The sequence below is a fragment of the Juglans regia genome, chromosome 13, assembly GCF_001411555.2.
Source record: "Juglans regia cultivar Chandler chromosome 13, Walnut 2.0, whole genome shotgun sequence".
In the NCBI taxonomy this organism is placed as follows: Eukaryota; Viridiplantae; Streptophyta; class Magnoliopsida; order Fagales; family Juglandaceae; genus Juglans; species Juglans regia.
The window spans coordinates 1,225,909-1,233,002 of record NC_049913.1 but is presented as its reverse complement, the minus strand read 5'-3'; the positions used below and the strand labels follow the sequence as shown (position 1 = coordinate 1,233,002).

Genomic DNA, 7,094 nt, shown 5'->3' with positions numbered 1-7,094 from the left:
AGCTAGTCTGCATGCATGTAGCTTCCGCGGAGCTTCCAAGTTGTAACGTCCGACAAAAATTCAAAGTAATTACTAATAGGAAAATACTACTATGCCCACTCAATTTGACACCTCTATTTGACCACTTATCTTTTTTTATTTTTTTATTATTATTTTTTTTTACTTAATGATTAAGGAAGTGATTTTAAATGTATTGATGTATTTTTTTTATTTTTTAAATGTATTTAAATATATTAAAAAAATGTGAAAAGAAAAAAGAAAAAAAAAAAAAAACTAGTTTACGCTGGGCGGTAAGCCCAGCGGTCAAGAAGGGGCGGCAGAGTAGCCGCACCCTTAAGTACGTACACGCCCTATACCGCGTGGCCAAAAGCCCACTTGCTTACGGAACCAAATGATCATCGATCGGCCAACCCTATAATATATAAGCAGTACTAGACCAAGAACATAAATTGGAAGTCACTTCAATCGTATGCCTGACTTACAAAATAGCTGAAACCATGGCGGCTCAACTCTCTCTCATCTTTCTTTCCTCTCTTCTACTCCTAGCACCCGCCCTGCATGGTACCCAAGCGGTGGAGTTCATTGTCAGTAACCGGGCCGAAACAACCCCAGGCGGCGTCACTTTCAATAATCAACTTGGCGTCGAGTATACGAGACAAACAATGGAGTCTGCCTCCAACTTCATCTGGAACATTTTCCAACAAAGCAACGAGGCTGACAGGAAGAGCGTCCAGCGTGTGCCCCTGTTCGTCGATGACATGGAACCGGACAAAATTGCTTACACTACCATCAGCAATGGAAATAATTATGAAATTCACGTTGGTGATGACTATATCCAACGCATAATGGGTGATATGATCAAGACCGACTTCAATGGGGTGCTTTATCATGAAATGGTGCACGTATGGCAATGGCATGATTATGGTACATATCGGTCTGGCAACGTAAGTGAAGGGATAGCGGATTTTGTGAGGTTGAAGGCTAATTACGTGCCTAATAGTGGCTGGGTGCAGCCAGGAGGCGGCGACCATTGGGACCAGGGCTAATCGGTGACAGCAAGGTTTCTAGACTACTGCAATGATCTTAGGAATGGATTTGTGGCAGAACTCAACAAAATGATGAAAGCTGGTTATAACGATAGATACTTCGTAGATCTGCTGGGGAAGTCAGCTGATGAGCTTTGGAGTGAGTACAAGGCCAAGTATGCAGGAAATTAGACATCGATCCATAGTACGTACGTACGTACGCACGCTATATATACATGAGCTAGCGTTTTATTTCTTTTATATACAGCTAGCTAGCTGATCATGATATAATGATATTAATTAATATGAATAAGATGATCCGATATGTATTAATGTTTATTTGATCATCATCATTTATCATGGTCGTACGTATTAACAAAATTGATGCTCATCTGTTGTGTGTGTGTGCGCGTGCGTGCAAATATTCCATGAGCTATAAGCCTATATATAGCTTTGAATGAATTAGAATACTGATAAATATGAATATTGAATGATATATCACAGTGTGAATTACGCAATCTGTGCATCGATCTCTATGGCGTCGATGGTTTTAATTTGGCAGGGGAAGGGATGCTGGGTCGGTTTTTGGTTTTTTTGGTCTCTTGTATAAAAGTTTTCGTAATAACACATAAAATTTAGGGAATATTTTAGTTACAAAGAAATTATTTAAAAATAAACTCACAAATTACTGATGTGACTTGATGCAATATGTCAGATTGTAAAATTATTTTTATTATAAAATAGAATTAATAGATCACACATGAAACTACATCAATTTATAAATTTATTTTTATATATTATCTTTGTGTATGTAACCTTCTCTAAAAATTAAAAGGAAAAAAAATGCAAAAAGCCAAATAAGGTGAAACAGCTTCATCAAAAACAGGAAAAAAATAAAAATAAACAGTATTCACGCAAAGGATACTTTTGAAAGTATAATCCGGATAAATAAAATGATTAAAGATTACTTTTTTAGGGTAATGATCAAATATTGTCTATGAATTATCTTTTGACTTGTTTTTTAAAAAATAAAAAATGATTTAAGGAGATAAAAAATGTGATAAAAATAAGATCATAGTGGTGTACGTGTAATATATATATATATATATAAATTTCTGATTTAATAAATCACTTTAAAATTTAAAAAATATATAATACTATAGATAAAGTTTTTTTTCTTTATAGTAATATAGTTAAAAAAATTGGTAGTACTGATAAGGATAATACTACTAATTTTTATTAAAACTTGCAAAAAATTGCAAATCGGTAGTACATATTGTAAATTCTAATACTGATTTTTATTAAAACTATCAATTTTTTACCATAACAATTTACCCCATAATTGTTCAGCATATTGTGTTTGCTAAAAAATAACATTATTGTATCTGTATTCACCACGGCTTGCCCAATGCCCCTACTAATTTGCAAGTAGTTCGAAGACCACTTTGCAACCTGCTGAAAAATCTAATCACCTATATAAATCAGAGCACCACTACGTTTATCATGCACAAAACAACCTAAAAAAATTAAAGAAAAGCAAAGCATGACAAGATAGCCATGGCTCACCACCTTTTCCTCGTCTCTTTCCTGGTGATCCTAGCAGCCATTCAAGGCATCTATGCGGTTGACTACACTGTCACAAATGCTGTCGGGAATACTCCAAGCGGGCCTCGCTTCGATAAGGATATTGGATCTGTGTACAGTAGACAAATGTTGGTTTCTACTACAAATTTCATATTGAGAATCTTCCAACAGAACAATGCAGCAGACAAAAAGAATGTGCAAAAAGTAAACTTGTTTATCGACGACATGGGTGGAGTCGCATATGCTAGTAGCAACAACGACATCCACGTTGTTGATCGTGGAGTTTTGAATCTATTGATAACTACTAATCTCCATTACTCATAAAGAGTTCATTTGATGCAGGAGGATCTGAGTCAGATGATGTTGAGTTGTCAGATTGCACGTTGACTATGTTGAAATACTTTGAGGCAGTAGATCAGCACAAAGATGGCAGAAAATTGTGATCTTTCATTGTATGCGACAGTTTTGGGCACGTTTCGGTATTTTGGGCATAATTTTGACTACGGGTATCAAAATCACGCATATGACCCCAATTCGAAAAGTTCTTTTCGGCGCGCACGTCGTGGACATTGGTGTACATCATTTTCAAGGCCAAATTCCACTATTTTCCGCTCTGAATCCCTATTTTTAGTTATTTTTTTCGTTTATGATAATATTTCATTTATCGTTTAGAAAGCGATTCTAAACTCGATTTGAGCTAGATTTTTGGTGGATTACTTATTTTATTATGTATTTATTTTTTGTGTGATTATTGGAATTTTTATTTTTTTGATAAAATTCTTATATAGTCGATTTTCAGCTATTACAACCCGGTTTGTGGGTTGATTTGGGATTCTTGAATTCTAGCAATTTCGAATTGAACATCAAAGTCGTTTTTTCTGAGTTTTGGGCGTTTCTCTTATCTTCATTCCATGTGAATTATATGTTGAAATTAGCCTATAGAATAATCACAATTATGTTCGGCGTCAATATTTCAACTAGAGATCATGGTACGATAAAATTAATCATTCAAAGCGATGCATCTATAGATTATAAACATACACAAGAGCAGGCCGGCAAATTATTTTGTTTGTATTGATCTTCATTGATCTCACTTGGGTTATAAATACGTATAGGGAAAAATGGACGCCAACTTCCGAGTCTATCATATAACGGATGATGATTAGCAAAGGCAGGCTAGGAGGTGAGCAATTCTTGTACGAAAGACTAGTTCATGTAAGTTACAAGTTTACTCTAATCTCTTTCTTCTGCGGATAAAGAAGTTCGTCCGCCGATAAGAAAATTTTATAAACCAATTAATTACATTATCAGTGCTAATTATTAGTCCTAATTGGGGTACTTAGAGTACTGATATTTGCATTATTTTCTTCTATCCAACAACAGCAAATGTAGGTTGGTGTTATTAACATGTTAGTGCAAAATACATATAAGTAGCGACATGTACTTATATTTTAGTGCAAAATACTTACAAGTAGAGACAGGTATTTAGTGCAAAAAACATTGAAGTAGCATCTGGCTTGCTTGTTATATTATATCACAAGTTTGGTTTGGGCTGAGATTCTAGAAGATTAATGTAGAAAAAGGTTTTAAATAATATTTGTAATGAAAATTTCTGCTATTGTTCATGTGCAGATTATGTTATCTCTAAATTGTCACTTTGGAGATTTTCAACTTGGATTTTTCTTTTGCCCCTAGCGAATGTATACTTGGATTTCCAACTCCGGAACCTGGATGTTTGCCACTCGATCACCAGGTTATCCACTAATACAATGTGCGCATGGTTCAGCAAAGTTGCGGATGTTCCACCCGGCCACCAATGTTTAAAGCAAATATTAACTGGGTTCCCCAGCATTAGTCGTGGATGTTTATGCTTCTAAGAGACATTATATAGCTACTCCGATTTGTAGTACTTAATTGCCTTCCATTAATGCATCAGATGCCAGTGTATAGTAACCTTAAAAGGGGCTGATGTACTGCTGTATTGGATGGATGATTGAATTTATATATATATGCTATTATGGTTACAAGTATTTGGATTTTGTCTATTATTTAGTTTATCATACGATGTATAGTAGTATTTGGTAATATTGTAAGTGAGTTGGACTAGGATAGTATTTGCATACTATCCTGGTAGCAGGAATAATAGGGCATTTGCGACGCTTTATATATCGCTGCCAATAATCGTTGTAATTAAAAAATCTTTTTGCGGCGAATATAGTTCGACGAGAAAAGTTTGAATACAAAAATCTTTTTTCTCAGCGATTATAAAATTGCTAGTAATATTCTTTTTCGGCGAACTATGTTCGCCGCAAAAGAACTTAAAAGGATACTATATTATTAGTGGCGAACTAAAATCGCCGAAAGACTAAAATTTGCGGCGATATGAATCGCCGGAAAAAGTATTAACTACGGCGACTTTCGAACACGTTGGGAGAAATGATACTATTTGCGGTATTTTTTTTTTTTTTTTTTTTTGTGACGGCAGAAAATCGTTACAAATAGTTTTTCCCAACAAATTTAGGCAGAATTCCGAATCTTATTTGTAGTGATTTTTTACTGTATTAGGAGGGAAAAAAATTGCTGCAAATAATATTTTTTCCAACGATTTTTGTAGATCGCTGCATTAACTTATAATTGAGTAGATAATTACGACTAATGTCTGGCACAGTATAAACCGCTGAGAAAAAGCAATTGCAGCGAGTTTAGGAATTATTTGCGGTGAATTGATGGGTATTATCTAAAGGTTTGACAGCTATCGTCATGATCTTGTGATTCAATAATTCAATGCTAGCTATTCCGAACTACTACCCTACAACATTAAAAAGAAAAAATTAAATTAAAAATAAAAAATAAAAAAATAAAAGAAAAAAAAAACCCTCGTTTTAGGACTGTTTCGCTTGACTTTTCCTTCTTTTATTCTTGGGTAAGAGTTTGAGAGTTAAGACAAAACCTAGACGTCCTACCAAACACGGCCACATTTGTGCAGGTAGAAAAAATGACTCAACCTTGTCATTTATTCGAGAGGATGTAATTTTTAAAAATAGAATATAAATAATTAAATTTATATTTTTCTATTCGATCAAATTTTAAGACAAATCATAATTTTATATGGTTCGATTATATTCTAAACATTAATATTGTTGATTAATGCCACGGTACAAATTAATGAGCCAAAAGCAAAACGCCTAACTCAAAACTTTAAATTATATTGCCAACAAAAGAAATTATCGTACTTGACTATAATATCATCAAAGTCAATGTTCCCTTTTTTGGGATAAACTGGTCGTCGGTGTCAATATTATCATGCTCATAATTAAAAGTCCCATGCATTCCCTATAGAAAAAATCTACACAACCTCCCATCATTCACACAGTACACCACACATTTTTTAAATTTTATTATTTTTTTCTTTTATCAAATTTTTAATATATGAATAATGAATAGAAAAATAAAATTATTTTAAAAAGAATAAAATAAAAAAAAAATTTTAAAAAATTAAAAAATTTAAAAATTTAAAAAAAAAGATAGTGTGTGGAGGTTGAGGAGGTTGTGTAGCATTACCCAAAAGCACAAGCTGCACAGCACAAACCATGGCCGCTCGCCACATTTCTTTCCTCTCCAGCTTCCTTCTGGTTTTAGCAGCCATTCAAGGCATCAGTGCGGTCAACTACACCGTCACTACACTACCAGCAACACTCCCAGTGGGGTTCGCTTCGACAATGATATCGGATCTGAATGTAGCTTGCAAACATTGGCTTCTGCTACGGACTTTATATGGAGGCTCTTCCAGCAAACCAACGATGCAAACAAAAAGAACATGAAGAAAGTGAGTTTGTTCATCGACGACATGGATGGTGTCGCATATGCTAGCAACAACGAGATACACGTTAGCGCTAGATACATCAATGGCCATACAGGGGATGTGAAAAGAGAAATCACTAGAGTGTTTTACCATGAAATGACACACATATGGTAATGGAACGGTAACGGAAAAACTCTCGGAGAATTGATCGAAGGAATTGCTGATTTTGTGAGGTTGAGGTCTGGCTACGCACCAGGCCGCTGGGTTTAGCCTGGGCAAGGTGTTAAGTGAGACCAAGGCTATGATGTTACAACTCGGTGTTTGGACCATTCTTAGAAATGGATTCGTGGCCGAGTTGAATAAGAAAATGATTAGTGGCTATAATGCTAATTATTTTGTTGATCTACTCGTCAAGTCTGTTGATGATCAGCTTTGCAGTGACTAGAAAACCAAGTATGTAAATTAAAGATTTCTGATTAAAAACTTATATATAATTAATTTAAATAAAAATTGTTGTATCATCGGCGTGGTAAAAAAAAAAACACGACAACCAAGTAGCCCAAAAGTTTCTTATTTAATTGTCGCATGTGGCTTTTTTTTTGTCAAAATAATATATATATATATATTTTTAATTATTTTTTGTCCTAAACTTGCCGAACTTATCGTCCTACATTTGTTCTGAT

General features: G+C 34.5%; 2 pseudogenes; both read left to right on the top strand.

The window, feature by feature from the left end:
• The first annotated feature begins 461 nt into the window (after window positions 1–461).
• Window positions 462–1,380, top strand: LOC108996192 (annotated as a pseudogene).
• A 1,202-nt stretch (window positions 1,381–2,582) lies between these two features.
• On the top strand, window positions 2,583–6,856 carry LOC108996195 (annotated as a pseudogene).
• The last annotated feature ends 238 nt before the right edge of the window (window positions 6,857–7,094 follow it).